This window comes from Macaca fascicularis, chromosome 15, assembly GCF_037993035.2.
Source record: "Macaca fascicularis isolate 582-1 chromosome 15, T2T-MFA8v1.1".
Classification (NCBI taxonomy): Eukaryota; Metazoa; Chordata; class Mammalia; order Primates; family Cercopithecidae; genus Macaca; species Macaca fascicularis.
This window is the reverse complement of record NC_088389.1, coordinates 92,802,971-92,821,565: the sequence shown is the minus strand read 5'-3', so window position 1 is coordinate 92,821,565 and position 18,595 is coordinate 92,802,971. Positions and strand designations below refer to the sequence as shown.

At 37.4% G+C, this 18,595-nt stretch overlaps 1 protein-coding gene across 9 annotated transcripts in view; it reads left to right on the top strand.

Moving 5' to 3' along the window:
* Nucleotides 1–18,595, top strand: part of IL33 (interleukin 33) — an 82,835-nt gene that overhangs the window by 26,763 nt on the left and 37,477 nt on the right. For 5 of the 9 annotated variants that reach the window (XM_065530591.2, XM_074017518.1, XM_005581768.5 and 2 more), the window contains exon 1: nucleotides 8,268–8,311. The exons of 1 other annotated variant lie outside the window; for it this stretch is intronic. The gene's annotated coding sequence lies outside the window, so the exon portion shown is untranslated. Of the gene's footprint in view, nucleotides 1–7,623; nucleotides 7,676–8,267; nucleotides 8,312–18,595 lie in introns of those variants that run through there. 3 more of the 9 variants (XM_074017516.1, XM_015437191.4, XM_015437190.4) reach the window with 1 other exon arrangement.

Here is an 18,595-nt window from a genome sequence, read left to right as displayed (position 1 = left end):
CACTATGTGTCACTTCCTGGCATCCCTGTTCCCTTCCTCAAGACGTACCATCCTTACCTCTCCACAATACAATGTAGATTCCAGTCCTAAGTCGTCCAGAATCTTGCAACCTGTCACCTGAGACTTCATATGCCTGTCGCTAGGGGATCTACTTTGGCTTCTGCTCAGTGTCCTCCACGAGGAAGCTCTGGTACCTTTGAAAGGGACAGAAAGGAAATGGTGGTGCTTCAATTTCAGCTCAGTCTCTTTCCACTAAAGTTTCTTCACAATAAGGCAAACACAACTTATTAATGAAAGAATGTCTCTCTTCTTCCTACTAGCTGTTCTGGTCTATGTGAGGAACATAGATCTTTATCATCTCGATTGTGACCCGACTTCTTGTGAAATAATCACCTTGGTCTAATGATCCTAAAATACTTGACTTCTTTCCCGACCTGGATTTTTCAAATTAATGGTGTTTTATCATAATCTTTTTATTGTAAGGACTAGCTTAATTGCCTTGTGACCAGAGAACATGGTTTGTTTGAAACAGCTTTTAAAAAAATGTCCACTTAAAAGTAGTTTTTTAAAACTGAGGTAAAATTCACATGATATAAAATTAACCAATTTAAAATGTACAATTCAGTAGCATTTAGTACATTCACAATATTGTGTAAACATTACCTGTGTCTAGTTCCAAACAGTTTCATCACTCCAGAAGGAAATCTTGTATGCATAAAGCATCCATTCGCCATTTTCCCTTACCTCTAGCCCCTGGCAACCATCAATTTGCTTTCTATTTCTGTAGATTGTCCTTTCTGGATATTTCATATAAATGGAATCATACATTATGTGATATTTTGTGTCTGGCTTCTTTCACTTAGCATAATGTTTTTATTCATGTTGTAGCAAGTATAACTACCTTATTTCTTTTTATGTCTGAACAATATTCTATTATGTGGATATACCACATTTTGTTTATTTATTCGTCAGTTGGTGAACATTTTAATTGATTCCACCATTCGGCTATTGTGAATGGCATTACTGTAAACATTTAGGTACAAGTTTTCATTCAAATACCTGATTTCAATTCTTCGAGTATACACTTTGGGATGGAATTGCTGGGCCATATGGTAATCTCATATGTAACTTTTTAAGGAACCACCAAACTGTTTTATGTAGTGGCTGCACCATTTTACATTCCCACCAGAATATATGAGGGTTGCATATTCTTCACATACTCAACAATAGTTATTTTTCCTTTTTTTTTTAAAAAAAGAAAAAAAGTACACGCATCCTAGTGGGTGAAAAGTAGTATTTCACTGTGGTTTTGATTGGCATTTCTCCAATGACTGATGAAACTGAACATGTTTTCATGTGCTTGTTAGCCATTTGTATATCTTCTTTGGAGAAATACCCATTGAAAACTTTTGCCCATTTTAAAATTGGGTTACCTTTTTGGTTTTGAGTTATAAGAGCTCTTTATATATTCTGCATATTAGATCCTAATTAGATATATGATTTGCAAATATTTCCTTCTATCCTGTAGGTTGTATTTTCACTATCTTGATAGTGTCATTGAACCACAAATATTTTAATTGTATTGAAGCCTAGATGTGGTGGCTCATGCTTGTAATCCCAACACTGTAGGAGGACAAGGCAGGAGGATCACTTGAGACAATTAGCTTAGGAAACATTGCAAAACCCTGTCTCTATAAAAAAATACAAAAATTAGCTGTGTGTAGTGGCATGCACCTGTCATCCCAGCTACTTGGGAGGCTGAGGTGGGAGGATTGCTTGGGCCCAGGAGGTCAAGGCTGCAGTAAGCCATGCACTCCAGCCTACGCAACAGAGCAAGACTCTGTCTCAAATAAATAAATAAATAAATAAATAAATAAATAAATAATTGTAATGAAATTCAATTTACCTATTTTGTTTTTACTTCTGCTTTTGTTGTCATATCTAAAAAAATCTATTACCAAATCTAAAGTCATGAAGATTTACTCCTATATTTTCTTCTAAGAGTTCTATAGCTTTAACTCTTACATTTAGATTTTTAATCCATTTTGGTGTATTTTGTATATAGTGTGAAACAGAGGTCCAACTTCATTCTTTTGAATGTTGATATTCAGCTGTCCCAACACTATCTGTCAAAAAGACTATTGCTCAAGACAATTCCTTTCCTCATTGATTTTTACTCCCTTGTCAAGAACCAGTTGATCATAGATGTGAAGGTTTATTTCTAGACTCTCAAGTTTATTTCACTTATTTATATGCACATCCTCTGTCAGTATCATACTTTATTACTGTTACTTTATGGTAAGGTTTGAAATTGGAAAACGTGAGTACTCCAACTTTATTCTTTTTCAAGATTGTTTTGGCTTTTCTGGGTCTAAAATTCTGTATCAATTTTAGAATCAGCTTCTCAATTTCTACAAATAATCCAGCTGAAATTCGGCCTAGAGAATGTGTAGAATATTTAGATCAATGTGAAGCATGTTACTATTTAATAATATTAAGCTTTCTTAGTGATAAACATAGGATGTCTTTCCATTCATTTAAATCTTTTTAAATTTATTTCAACAACATTTTGTAGTTTTCAGTATTCAATTCTCTCACCTCCTTAGTTAAATTTATTCCTAAGTATTTCATTTTTGACACAATTGTAAATAAAATTGATTTCTTAATTTTCTGTTTTGAGACATTTATATTGTATAAAAGTACAATTGATTCTTAAGTGCTGCTCCTGTATCTGCAGCTTTGCTAAATTCATTTATTATCTCTAACAGTTTTTTGTGGGTTCTTTGGGATTTTCTATATATAGAATGATGTCATCTGCAATAAAGATAATTTTATTTCTTTCTCTTCCAATTTGCCTGCCTTTTATTTCTTTCTTTCTTTCTTTCTTTCTTTCTTTTTTTTTTTTTTTTTTTTTTTTTTTTTTTTTTTTTTTTGCCTAATTGTTCTGGCTAAAATTTGTGGCATGATGTTGAACAAAAGTTTGAAAATGGGCATTCTTCAGCAGACACCTCATATAGGAGAGCTCTGGATGGCATCTGGCAGGTGCCCCTCTGGGATGAAGCTTCCAAAGGAAAGAACAGGCAGCAATCTTTGCTGTTCTGCAGCCTCCGCTGGTGATAACCAGGCAAACAGGGTCTGAAGTGGACCTAAAGCAAACTCCAGCAGATCTGCAGCAGAGGGGCCTGTTAGAAGGAAAACTAACTAACAGAAAGGAAGAGCACATCCACTTAGAGACCCCATCTGAAGGTCACCAACATCAAAGACCAAAGGTAGATAAATCCACAAAGATGGGGAGAAACCAGTGCAAAAAGGATGCAAATTCCGAAAACAAGAATGCCTCTTCTCCTCCAAAGGATCATAATTCCTCACCAGCAAGGGAACAAAACTGGACAGAGAATGAGTTTGATGAATTGTCAGAAGTAGGCTTCAGAAACTGTGTAATAACAAGCTCCTCTGAGCTAAAGGAACATGTTCAAATCCAATGCAAGGGAGTTAAGAACGTTGAAAAAAAGTTAGATGAATTGCTAATTAGAATAACTGGTTTAGAGAAGACCATAAATGACCTGACGGAGCTGAAAAACACACCACGAGAACTTGGTGAAGCATACACAAGTATCAATAGCCGAATCAACCAAGCAGAGGAAAGGATATTAGAGATTGAAGATCAACTTAATGAAGTAAAGCGTGAAGACAAGAACAGAGAAAAAAGAATGAAAAGGAACGAACAAATCCTCTAAGAAATATGAGACTGTGTGAAAAGACCAAACCTATGTTTGATTGGTGTACCTGAAAGTGATGGGGAGAATGGAACCAAGCTGGAAAACACTCTTCAGGATATTATCCAGGAAACTTCCCCAACCTAGCAAGACAGGCCAACATTCAAATTCAGGAAATACAGAGAACAACTCAAAGATACTCCTCGAGAAGTATCTCTGATACTCCGAGAAGTATCTCTGCACTCTGCGCCACTGCACTCCAGCCTGGGCGACTGAGTGAGACTCCGTCTCAAAAAAAAAAAAACAAAAAAAAAACCCAAAAAACTCCTGGTCTCAAGCACTCCTACTGCCTCAGCCTCCCAAGTAGCTGGGACTACAGGCATGTGCCTCCATGCCTAGCTAATTTAAAATTTTCTTTTGTAGAGACAAAGACTTACTATATTGCCCAGGCTGGTCTCAAACTCCTGGGCTCAAGCAATCTGCCCACCCCAGTCTACCAAAACACTGGGATTACAGGAAGGAACCACCATGCCCGGTATATTAGTCAGGGTTCTCTAGAGAGACAGAACTAATAGAATAGATATATAAAGGAGTTTATTAGGTATTAACTTACACAATCACAAGGTCCTACAATAGGCTGTCTGCAAGCTTGAGGAGCAGGAGAGCCAGTCTGAGTCTCAAAACTGAAGAACTTGGAGTCTGATATTCGAGGGCAGGAAGCATCCAGGACAGGAGAAAGATGTAGGCTGAGAGGTTAGGCTAGTCTCTCTTTTTTCATTTTTCTGCCAGCTTTATATTTGCTGGAAGCTGATTAGATTGTGCCCACCATAATTAAGGGTGGATCTTCCTTCCCCAGTCCAGTGGCTCAAATGTTCATCTCTTTTGGTAACACCCAGACACACCCAGGATTAATACTTTGTATCCTTCAATCCAATCAAGTTGACACTCAGTATTAACCATCACACCTGGCCAGTAACTTCTTTGTATCTTTAGTATATGTCTCTTTAAAACAGCACTACATGGATCTTTTCTTTTCAAGTCTAAGTATATTAGTTTCTTCGACTGGTGCCTTTAGTCCATGTAATGAGATTACTGATATATTTGTGTTAAATCTATCATGTTTTGTTTTTTCTCTTGGTATTACCTTTCCTATGCTTTGTTGTCTCTTCTTTCTTGATTTCTGCTGGATAGACTGCTGTTTTCTTCTCGTTCTATTTTTCTCCTCTAATCATTTGGAAGTTAGTTATATGTCCAATTTCTATTATTCTGAATTTTTTTCTAGATTTAAAAATGAATACAGAGCCCAAAACTCAGCAATATTTTTACCCTCTTCCTGAGCAATACAATATACTTGGGAACTCTCATTCCTATCATCATCTCTCCAGACGTATAGGCTATTTTTTGTAATGTATTTAGTTCTAGTTTGTTTTTCTTAAACTTACAAGATATTATCATCAGTATTTACCATTAATATTGGTTAGCATTACCTCAATATTTATCATAGTTTTTATTCTTCAATTCTGCTTATATCTCAGACCCTATTTAGGTTCACCTTCCTCCATGTGAAGTATATCCTTTAAATTTTCATTTTTTTAAGGTCTATTGGCACAAAACATCAATTTGAACTTTTTTTCTTTGGTAATAAAATAGTGCCACCAAATCAAGTATATGTCTATGGGTCAGCAAAATTTTAGACAGTCACCCATATAGCTTGCATCTACCCTGAAAGGAGAAAGTTAGTAAGGCAGATTTGGGATTTGGGAAGTAATGGGGTTGGGGATGAGGAACTATAAAAGTCATAAAACCTGGGGTGACCATATCTCAGTGTTTTCCTACTATTCTGGTCAAATGATTAACAACATTCTTTTCATTCTCAAACACTTATGATTCAGATAACAAGTTATATGGTTACTAGAATAAAGTCTGTACGATCTAACCCATAGTCATCCTGCCTTCTAGAGCCATGCTTCCATCTTCATTCAACTAGCTACTTGAGTAGCATGGAGTAACTTGTGGCAGTCCAATGTTACCATTGAGAATAACCAGAAAGGCAGATAAGGAGAGAGAGCTGCTGAAGCACTAAGGATGAGGGGCTAAGATTCCATGGAGAGATTAGCTAACAGTTATGGCTACTTTTCATAACAGTTACAAGAGCATTTGCCAAGGCAGGGAATCTGTATTTTACCAAGGAGGAGGTCACTGCCAGGAGATAGAGAAATCACTGTTGATTGGTGCTGTGGGAATGAAGAGACAAAATTGGAAATTAGAAGGGCCAAGCCCCCATCAAGAAGAGAGGGCTGGAGAACTCAACCTACATATAACGAGTTTCCTCTTCAAAACACCAGCCGAATTATGCAGCTGCATGGGGGTAAAGGCAAAAAAAAAAAAAAAAATCAGAAAGCCTCTTAAAAGCAGAGCTGTGGTTTTGGCAGGCTTTTTGCTTTTGTTCTTGTTTCATAAAGAGACTAGAGTTATAGTTCATGACTGCTGGGAGAAAATTGAATAATTTTTTAAAAATTATTTTGTCCAGGCCGGACACGGTGGCTCACGCCTGTAATCCCAGCACTTTGGGAGGGCAAGGCGGGTGGATCACGAGGTCAGGGGATCAAGACCATCCTGGCTAACACAGTGAAACCCCGTCTCTACTAAAACATACAAAAAATTAGCCGGCCATGGTGGCGGGTGTCTGTAGTCCCAGCTACTCGGGATGCTGAGGCAGGAGACTGATATAAACCCAGGAGGCAGAACTTGCAGGGAACTGAGATCGCACCACTGCACTCCAGCCTAGGTGACAGAATGTGACTCTGTCTCAAAAAAAAAAAAAAATTGTTTCATCAAAAAAAGAGCATAAGACAGGGGGACAAAATAGGGGGGAAGAAAGCAAGATAGTAGAAACAAATTAAAATTTGTCAATAATTACAACAGATGTTCCAGTTCAAAGACAAATGATTGTCAAACTGGTAAACAAACAAACAAACAAAAAACTGTATACCTCATATATGTGACATATCTTAAATATAAGGACACAGAAAGTTTGAAAAAAAAAACATGAAAAGAGAAACACTATGTGAAAACTAACCAAAAGAATGTTTGCAGAACTCTGCTAATGGAGAAAGCAGACAAATGGACAAAGCAGACTTTAAGGCATGAAGCATAACTAGAGATAAAAAGAGAAATTTTTGAAACAATGAAGGAGGGTTCAATACATATCATAAAGATACATTATTCATCCTTTGTAATTTCCTCAGTATTTGCAAGAATTCCCAGAGTAGAGTATGCTAATATTCCCTGGGCTGTTACTCGTCACCCCTCCCTCCTATTTATTGCACACAGTTCAATTCCTGATTAACTTTTGTCATGTTGGCATCCCGTCTGCTTGCTTCACTGCTTTATCCAAAGGGCGGACACAGCCATCTTTCTTCATTTCTCACAAACACAACACTATCGCTTGTAGCAGATGATTGCTCAGGTTTGGGGATGATTAAAGGGGATTACTGCACAGAAAATGAAACAACTTTAAACAAGATAACAGAGTTCCTTAGTTGTTTTTCCCAAAGGGGACTCCACCACAGTCACATTTGTCCAAGCCTGGTCAGCCATCTATTGCTGTCTCATTTTCTCTTTCCCCTGGATTTCAGAACCCTAACATTCTATCCCTCAAAATGCCATGAGAAAAACTAAAAAATTCCTAATTCATTTTACAGTAAACTTTTTTCTGCTGTCCCTTTGTTTCAAGCTCACCCTTCTAATATTGTAGACTGAATGGCTGTAGGGGCTTGCTAGGGTAACAGTCCATCACAATATCCTTCTAAGTACAGCAGCAGTCTTCCTTCCAATGAGTGATCTTAGGATGTAGAATCAGTCCAAGTCTTAAAAGAGCATTACCTCACCCCTTTATTTCTGCTACAGATGCCAAACGAAATGGAGAGAGGGTGAGTAGGAGCAAAATTTCTCATGAGGTAAGAACAATTTCTCATGGGATCTACAGTACAGGATTTGCTTTTGTAATAAAGTATTATCTTCTGTGAGATTTTTGAGATGAATAGGAAGAAAAGATGAACAGTGGGGAGCAGGAAGACACATCAGATATGTTGGAATACAGAGTATCTGACAGCTTTTATTTGCAGATGAGCTGCTTATTACTGATATGCCAAAGAGGGTCGCAAATTTCTATTATAAAGGAATTTGGAATAAACTGATCTCTTAATGAAGGTTGTAAATTAAGAAGCCAATGGCCAAAAGTGAAAATATAAATGGCAAAAGAATTTCAAAATGAACAGTGCTGAAGTTAAAGTTTAGTTTAACTCCAAAGAGAGCCAAAACATAAAGTTTAGGGGCAGAAGAATCATAATTGCTGGTTTAAAATATTAAGATGGAGGGAGGATGCAGAAAGTAATGAGCCTTAGAAGTTGACAGAATTGCAACTCTGTTGGCTCTTTACATGAGATTTCAAGCCTGCTAAAATCTCACCCGCCCAGATCTCCCTTCTAAGGCAATTTGGTTCTCTGCCAAACTTTTGTTAATAAAAAGAATCTAGACTCCTCTGAACACAGAGCTGCAGCTCTTCAGGGAAGAAATCAAAACAAGACCACAAGGTAAGACTGAATATTCTGGGAGATTTTTAGTCAGATTTTGCAAAGTAAAACCTTGGGAACCATGGAGAACTGTGTTTTTGTTTTTGTTTTTTTTCCTGAAAAATAAATGATAAGGCCAGTTTGTTATTATTGCTAATAGCAATAAAAGTCGATGAAAATAGCTGTTACTAACATAATTCCATTTGCTTTCCTTTGGGTGATTTCTAAAATTAATAAATTGTTAAAAGAGATTATAATGGTTTTTATAGTAAATTCTGCCCCCTCCATGAAACTTTATTTTATTTTATTTTATTTTATTTTATTTTATGTTTTTTAAGAGAAGGGATCTTGCTCTATAGCGCAGGCTGGAGCACAGTGGTGTAACCCTAGCTCACTACAGCCTCCAACTCCTGGGCTCAAGCAATCATTCTGTCTCAGCTTCCCAAGTAGCTGGAACTATAGGCACACACCACTGTGCCTGGGTAATTTTTTTATTTTATGTAGAGATAGGGTCTTTGCTTTGTTGCCAGGCTGGAAACTTTATAAAGCAAGTTGATAATTCTACTTCAAACTCCTAATGCTTACTTAAGACAAACATGCTTGCAATTGTTTACAAGTGGTTTTCAGTAAAGGGGGGACATCGCCAAGCGTGGTGGCTCAAGCCTGTAATCCCAACACTTTGGGAGGCCGAGGCAGTGGATCGCCGGGGTCAGGAGTTCATGACCAGCCTGGCCAACAGGGTGAAACCCCATCTCTACTAAAAAAAAAAAAAAAAACCACACACACACACACACACAAATTAGCTGGGTGTGGTGGCGGGTGCCTGTAATCCCAGCTACTCGGGAGGCTGAGGCTGGAGAATTGCTTGAACCCAGGAGGTGGAGGTTGCAGTGAGCCAAGATCATGCCATTGCACTCCAGCCTGGGTAACAAGAGCTAAATCTGGTCTCAAAAAAAAAAAAAAAAAGTAAAAGTGGAACAAACATGTAATTGCCCAATGGGCTCTTCCTGCCCACTGCACAGACAAAACCAATTCACTGAAACCATGGCATGGCAGTGAAGAGTTTAATTGACCCAAGGCCAGCCATGCCACAGAGGATTTAAAGTTATTACTCAAATCTCCCCAAAAATTTGGAGGCTAGGGTTTTTCAAGGTTAGTTCGACAGGCAAAGGGCTTAGGGGAATAGGTGCTGCTGATTGGTTGGGAATAAAATCATAGACAAGTGAAAAATAGTCCTCGTGTGTGCGCTGAGTCTATTTCTGTGTGGGGGCCACAGAGGAGTCACTGGTCATCAGAAATGCAAAAACCTGAACAGACATCTCTAAAGGTCAATCTTGGCTTATGCAATAGTGATGTTATTTACAGTAGTCACTGGGGAAGTTGCAAATCTTGTGACCTCCAGAATAATGGTTGGTAATCATTTTTCTATGCCTACATCTTGGCAGAATTCAGGCCCCTCTCTAACTCCTAACTTGGTGGTCTTTCATTAGTTTTACCATGATGGTTACTTTTGGGGAAGGGTTATTATCATTTAAACCATACACTAAATTTCTCCCAAAGTTAGCTTGGCCCAAGCCCAGGAATGACCAATTTGGAGGTTAAAAGCATGATGGGGGTTGGTTATGTCTGATCTCTTTCACTGTCATAATTTTCTCACTGTTACTTCTCACTTTCAGTTTCAAATACAAGAACTGAGAGGTACCATCCCCTCAAAAATAAACTTTTGTGGAAAAATAAGGAATTGATACCCTAAATGGAGAAACTCAAAAGCTCATCAGTTTTGCTACTATTCTTCATTTACAGACTTTCTTTTGAAGATTGTTTTCTTTTCTTTATTCCTTGCTCTCTGCCTCCTCACAATTTTCTCTGCCTTTTCTTTCCACACATGAATATATGCCTCCATACTATTTTAATTAAGAAAATAGCACAAATCCAAAAGTATGTCCTGTGGCTGCATACAAGTCCGAGACTTGAGAGTGAAGCATCTAGGGCAAAGACCCGTACTTCCTCTTCTGCACTGTGCTTCTCCCACCTGAAGCATCCTTCTGTGCCACATTGAGGTCCTATACTGTTTCCAACATTCTTACTTATTGCTTCTCAAGTTTGTTTTTTGAATACTTAATGCTCCTCTTTTGATTTCCACCCAGAAAATGTACCGCTCTGAGTTCAGAAAACTTCAGAATCCTCTATTTCCCAAAGTTTAGGGTGCTTGAACTGAATCACACAGCTCGGTAGTGTCTTAAACAGTTAAGAACTTCTAGCACAAGCATCACACTTCCCTCAGCTCATATTTCACATTTTCTCCATTCTTCTCTGAAAGGATCCTGGACCTTCTACCAATCTTTGGTTACTTCATAATTGATTTCCTAAGCAACCTAGATATTTATCTCTTTCCCACCACTGTCTAGCTTACAGTATCTACAGCCAGAAAGTACCTCTTTCCCTTTCCCATTTATAGAGAGAAAAGAATCCTGAGGCAAACTTTCACTTAGGGGTTGAAATAGCCAGAACTGAAAATAAGGGAAGAGACTGAGAAACAGGAAATGTCACTCTAGGCCAGGGTTTCCCAGGGATTAAGGAAATAAAGCTTACAATTAACTTCGGGGAAATAGGCATGAAATTCAATTGTGAAAAGTTAAGCTCCATCAGGGAATTAAATCATTACAAAGAAATACTGAAGAGGGGTCAGCATTGGGAGAAAGATAGATAGATAGATAGATAGATAGATAGATAGATAGATAGATAGATAGATAGATAGATATCCATATAGATATTCTCCATATATATGTGTGTGTATATATATGTCTACATCAGAAAATACATATGTCAGTAAATCTGATACCATAAGGGTTTTTCTGGAGATGTGAGTCAGACTGTGCCAAAATCAATGTATCTTTCATTCAAGTTGAAATTTTGGCAAACATGGTGGAAATCAAGAGGATTATTGGAATTCACCTTCTTTGCATCTCAGTTTGTAGCAGGAACATTTAGAAACATTAAGACCAAATATGAACTCCTGGAACAGCAGAAAGAAATGGACCTTAATTCTATCAACAACAAAATGATTGGGTTGGGTTCAAGAACTTCAGGAAATCATGGTAGAACCTCTAATCTCTTCGGTTTCCTGTAGGTTCTCTGGTGCTGACATCTGCAAGCAAAAGTAACTTTTAAGGGGACACAACCTTAGTGGGCCTCAAAAAGTTCAGGCAAAGTTCAGTATGCAGGGAGTGGTAAGGGGGAGTGAGGAATTGGGGGTGCTTCCTGCCTATAGCGGACTCCTGGCACATGCTGCTCATGTTATTATTGGTAGATTACACTATACCTATGAAGGTATTTATTTTTGTTTCGTATGTTTTTAAGTGAAGAGTGCAATATAGCATAATAGTAAAAACACAAATTTTTAGAGGCAGTCAGGCCTCCAGTCCATCATCCATCATTCATCAGCTGTGTAATTTTGGATCTTACTTAACTTTCCTGAGCCTGAATTTTTTTCTCCTGTGTAAAATCTGAAACAAACAAGCAACAAAATCCCACTCAAGACAGGTGTTGTGGTGGGTAAAACAAGTTAGAAGCAGTCATCAAAGGTAGTTTAGTAATCCCTGACCATTTACTAAAAGTGAGACTTTTATCTTCCACATTATCCCTCACAGCACCTCTGTGAGGTAAATATTATCTCCATTTATGAAATTGAGACAGTGGGATTTGAAAAGATTGTAGTACTAACCCAAAATCATAAAGTCAGTAAATTTCAGACCAGAGATTAAAGTCCAGGGTCAGGTCCCATTAAGAAAAAAGAACTAAAGAACAATTCCAAACTACTTAATTTAGTGCATCTCTAATCCTCTTCGTGAAGCTATTTTTTTACTCAAAGTTTCCATCATTTTCAAATATGAAAATATTAATGAGGTGACATTAAAATCTTCTATCTATTTCCTTCAGGGCTACATTCACTGTTGTGTGAGGGAAAGAGTTTCTGCCAGCCATCGTTCTCTTCTGTAACTTTTTTTTTTTTTTTTTTTTTTGCCATTCCCATTGCTATTTTCAGAACAAAGAAGAAGTTCACTTACAAACTTGGCTGAGTGCTTTACTTTTAATCAGCACCCAGTTTACATCTAATTCCCCTCCACTTTGAACACTCCATAAATTAAACGATTGTCATAATTTTCCCTAGCCATATTAGTGCATCTGAGACCTTTTGCAATGGTAAGAATGTTTTGCTCACTATTTCCCACGTAGTTCCTAGCAAATATTCAATAGTTCCTTAAAAAGTTTCACAGAACTTCATAGTTTTGTGTGTCTGCTGTGCTCAAATCTCAGCCACTCTAACTTCTTAGCCTGCTGACTTATTAATGGCAATTGTTTAAGAAATGCTATTTAAGTTGTTTATAATTTCTTTTTAGAGGACTATATGCTTTTCTTCACTTGTTCTTTTCTTTGGAGAATTATTAGACCCAAACATGAACTTCCTCAAATCTGAATTTACTAGTTTCAAAGATTTTCCCCCCTAAATTTTATTTTTCCATTATCTCTTATACATATATATTATTTGTCCACGTTCTTTAACAATCCTGTTTAACAATACTTGATCAGTAGTCAGCATAACTACTTCATATTGGTAAATAATAATAATTATTATTATTTATTTTTGAGACAGAGTCTGTCACCCTAGCTGGAGAGCAGTAGCTCAATCACAACTCACTGCAGCCTTCACATCCTGGGCTCAGGCTATCCTCCCACCTCAGCCTCCTAAGTAGCTGAGACCATAGGCCTGTGCTGCCTCACCTGGCTAGTTTTTTTACGTTTTGTAGAAATGAGGTCTCACTATGTTGCCCAGGATGATCTCAAACTCCTGGGCTTAAGTGACTTTCCTGCCTCAGCCTCTCCAAGTGCTGGGATTACTGGTGTGAGCCACTGTGCCTGATCCATAATTTTAAAGTTTCCTTTAGTAATATTTCATCCTAAACTTTTGAACAAGTTTCAGGCACAGAAATAAGTGCCAATATTCATTCTTATGTAATTTAATGACTATCTCCAGCTTCCTGTTTTTTCCCCCATAAGAAAAAAGGTCCATACTACCTGAATGTATGGCGGCATTATTTTTTCTTCACTGACTTATTCAAGAGCCATATGGTGTGTGGAACCTTAATCATAATTGTCAGTATGTAGTGGTCATTTAATATAATAAATTAGATGCTATTAAATCAAAGGAGTATAAGCTGTTTTACAAAAAATGTTTGGAGGATACCATGCCTAGGATGTGACAGGTAATGCTTACATCTGGCTGTCCAATTATTATTACTTTTCATTATGTCAAGTGGAAGAATTTCTGCTCAGTGCTATAAGGCCCATGAAAGCAGATTCAACATTTAGAAGCATTTAAAGTCATTTGCACTGTGATGTGACAGAAAAAAAATTTTTAAGTCTTTATATTTCTCAATTCATAAAAGCATAAAACTTAGAAGTCTATTATTTTGTCAGCATTCAATTTTTTTCTAGGTATTTATGGCAAAAGCTGGTAAAAGGGCATCTGGGTTTAGACCCATTGGTTCTCCCTACTGTCTAGGTGGAACCATGCAGCAACTAGTAACCTCTAGAATGGCAGTTCACTGTACCTATTTTATGAAAAGTCTCTTGGCAAAGGAAAGGCTACCAGTTATATTTATTTCTCTGTACATCAGTGGGTACACTCAAGAAGAAGTCATCTGTCCACAGTGGGAAAATAATTTAGTCTTATCTTTGGGGTTTAACAGAGTCTTTTCACTTTAGTAGATTTCCCACTAAGCCCAGCTACCAGGTAAGTAAGGCTGAGCCAACTAAGAATTCCACAGAGAAATAATGAAGTCAGCAATTTGGGGAATAGCTGGAGCAGCCCATGAAGGAGGCAAAGTGAAAAGCTTGTCATACTATGGTGCTCAAGCTTCCAGACATTTGAGCTGCATTTTCAGATCACCGCACAAGGCAGTTCTGTTAAAACTTTATGGAAATGAAATATCCAGGGTGTAGATTGTGGCTTATTTTATTCAGATAAATGGCCAGAAAGTTTCATATCTATGAGAAGAAGGCCTCTATACTCTTAAGTTTTAAATGGCTTGTAATAATCACATTTAATTTCATCTAATAATGTTGTGTGTTAGCAGGCAGCCATTTGGTTGTACAAGAAAATCTCATGCTTTCTACTCAGGTGATATTCAAAATATTTAATAGCTGGCATGGCATTAGCAAAGACAAATAAGAAAGGAACCAGGCTTGCAGCATACCAGCTAAATACCAGCATTGGGAGGGACTCTCATTTTGGCTTTTGACTATGCCAGATAAGTTGGATGGTGTGGCAGTGAAAGTGTTGTGGAATATATTACATGCTTTACAAAACTTTTAATAACCTGTGCTATAATATCAGTTATTTCTGTCACTATTCAATAAGCATATCTCAAACACAAGAAGAAAAGCCTGCAAAAGTTATGCTATCTGTAACTTTAGTCTTGGCACAAGGAAAAACTTTCACATATTTTTTTGTTTTAGTCAAATTGTCACCATTTAGCACATAGAATCCCCTTTATACTAGCCCACTTGTTCTTTTAAAATATAACCACAGAATTTTAAATAATGCATTCCTGCTGTCAGGCAGCAATTTCTTTTTTATTTTGAAAGTGTTGATGTTGTATTAACTGATTTTTTTTTTTTTTTTTTTACTTGGTAGCTACATTTGTTCCTGGAGGATAGGGAAGTCTGCTTAACAGTTGACTTTATGAGTAGAATGTTAACTGAAGATTGATTTTCTTTCTTTCAAGCTTTTTAATTAAGAAATATATCATACACATAAACTAATATATGGAATGTATATGTAAGTGTAAGTTCTGGAGAAAAATAAGAAAACAAATACCTGTGTATTTATCATGCAGTTTAAAAAATAGAATATTTCTTATACCTTTGAAGGCTCCTCTGTGTCACTACCTAATTGCATCTCCTTTGGTTTGCCCCAGACGTAACAACCAAGAATTTATGTTTATTATTCCTTCCTTTGCTTTAGGATTTTATGAAGTTTGATTTTCAAAGTCTTGGCAAGTCATTTCATTTTGTCACTATTTGTCCCACGATGACTTAAGGCATGACTTACATGTATATGATATTCATAATCATTTTGTAGACAAATTTAAATACACTAAATGTTTTGTAAACAAACATAACTGATGTTTTACTGTTTTGCAAAAATAAAATAGTAATAACAGTACTATTACTGGTAATCTGCACTTGTTTTTTTTTTTTAAAGAGTACCTCAAAGAGTTACTTATAAGTTTTTAAAATCTTGTTCTGATACAACAGATTTTCAGTTTATTTTTTCTATTTTTTGATATATCATGCTTTTCTATCATATTTAATATTATTTTCTTGATTTTTAGCACAGGAATTTACATATCCATGTTATACTAAAATTTTCTTTAAAACATAACATTATTTAAACATTAAAATGTTTAAACAATTCAACTATAATAAAGACATTATTAAAGCAATGTCCAGAATACATTAGTTATTTGCCATTTCTTTTTAGGATTTAGAAAAAGCCAACGCAGATTACACTTACACAAAAAATAAAGAGAATTTATATCACTTGATATACTTTTAGCTGCAACTGGGGAACACAAAACTGAACGAGGCTAAAAACATAAGGACACTTTTTGCTCACTTAATCAGAAGTTTAGTCGGGCAGTCTCAGAGTTGGTGTCAAAAATCAAGGATATCATCAAGGACTCAGGGTCTTCCCACCCTTCTACTTTACCATCCTCAGAGCATCTACAATCTCTCTTCATGGTAAAAGATGGTTGGCCCAGCTCTGAGCATCAGATACTCAGAGAAGCCGAAGGAGTAGAGGCCAAGAAGCACTTACTCCTCACATGCCTCTTATTTCAAGCAGAAAAATGTTCCCAGAAGTCCCAGGCCAACCCCTTCTCTTGGTCCTAAGTTGGGTTTTTTTTGTTTTTTTTTAGACGGAGTCTCGCTCTGTCCCCCAGGCTGGAGCGCAGTGGCCGGATCTCAGCTCACTGCAAGCTGCGCCTCCCGGGTTCACGCCATTCTCCTGCCTCAGCCTCCTGAGTAGCTGGGACTACAGGCGCCCGCCATCGCGCCCGGCTAATTTTTGTATTTTTTTTAGTAGAGATGGGGTTTCACCGTGTTAGCCAGGATGGTCTCCATCTCCTGACCTCGTGATCCGCCCGTCTCGGCCTCCCAAAGTGCTGGGATTACAGGCTTGAGCCACCGCGCCCGGCCCTTCTTTCCCTATTTCTATAAGCATCTAATTCATCTTTTCACAAACTCCTCTTGTTATTCCTTGTTATTTCCTAAAGCTGCCTTCAGATGAAGTCTCCCAGAATCAATTCCAGAGGCATCTAGTGGCATCTCTACGTAGTGGGAATAGAACTTAGGCACACTTTCACTGGCTCTAACTATATAACGGTAAAATCTGGAATAAATCTCTTATTAATGTTTTATGTGTTTGAAAAATGTGCCATACCCAAATTAGCCTGCTTTCCTACAAAGAAACTAATTTAAAAATATATATTGTATTCTGTTTCGAAGATGGGTATCAAAATCCAAAGCTTTGCCATCTGAAAATCTCATGCTTCTCTTTCAAAACAAACAGCAAATCAGCTGATAGGATTTAGAGTACTGCCCAAAGAACTATTGTTGTTAGCTTTTGTAATTAAGTCATGCAAACCACTTTAGGCTTTAGAATCTGGGTACTATTCCCAGAATCAAAAGTGACTTAATAGGCAAGTTCTCATCCTTGGTTAAGCAATTTGTTTGATTGTACTGTTGCCAATTACAAATGCTCTCTTACTTTTTGGCATGTATTTGTGATGAATTATGTATAGAAATAATTTTTCATGCATGCATGCACATACATGCAATAGTATCTTTTCATGAATAAACAGGGTGATACATTTTGATACATAGGCATTACCTACCCTTGCAAATTGTTTTCCTTTGTGGATCTAAGGTACGAACTTTTCAGAAAGCAAACCAAGCCAGATCCAAAGCAGTGAACTCAGGCAGAATAGATTCTTTTATTTTACAGTTTTGTGAATTTATTTGACCTACTGACTCAGGTATATATAATACATGCTGTGGCTTGGCACCTGTCTTTCCCCTATGTATTTCTCAGCAGTCTTTGTATGTGCTGAGATTTGCACCTACCTCTTGTTACCCTTACCACCTTCTACAGAATGCTGTGCCATAACTGATTTCCATGACTCAGATTTAATCACATTTTCTAAAACTTTCTTACACTCCCCTCATACTATGTTATAAGCTATAAGGAAACAAATCAAGACTGCATCCCCTTACCCCCATCCAAAAATGTGAGCAGTTTCATTGGTTCCTGGCGATGGGATATTGCACTGTGTAAGAATGTATTCAGTTATTAAATTCTATACATGAAACATAAGGAATCACCAAAAAGTTCCAATGTAAACTGAAACTCTACTTTTCTTCACATTTTTTCTTTGTTGCTGAATAAAGAAATGGCAGCAGGATAGAGGGAAGAGCAGTCACAACTATTGCTCTGTGAGTTAAGAGACCTGAGTTCTGGTCCTGGCTCCACCACATACCCATTCACTAGCTGTGTGACCTTGGGGAAGGCCCTTTGCCTGCTCTGAGTGGCACTTTCCTCATCTGTAAAATAAGGAGTTTTAAGCCACCTCTGCAGTTTTTAATAATGCTCAGTTGACTACAAGGTGCACCTTGGTTCTGCAAATATCAAATGTTTATTTCACAAGTTCTAGGGCTACTCTCTAAGACTGTAAACTTCCATCCATATGGATGGGTGATTTTTTTCCTCCTCCAAATAGTTTTATTGTCCTCAATAACTGACTTTACAATCTTCTCTTTTCTTTTTTCTTTTGAAACAAGGTCTCACTCTGTCACCCAGGGGCTAGAGTGCAGTGATGTGATCACAGCTAACTAGAGCCTGGACTTGTCTAGCTCAAGCGACCCTCCTACCTCAATCACCTGAGTAACTGGGACCACAGGCACATATCACTATGCACAGCTAATTTTTCTCTTTTATGTTTTGTAGAGATGAGGGCTCATTATGGTGCTCTGGCTGGTCTTTTTTTCTTTAATAATCTGCAATTGCATAACTAATATATCAAGATGTGGATTTTTCTTTTCTCTCTCTCTCTTTTTAGAGACAAGGTCTTGCTCTGTAATCCAGGCTGCAGTGTAGTGACATAATCCTAACTTACTGCAGCCTCAAACTCCTGGGCTTAAGCAATCCTCCCACCTCAGCCTCCCTACCAGCTGGAACTACAG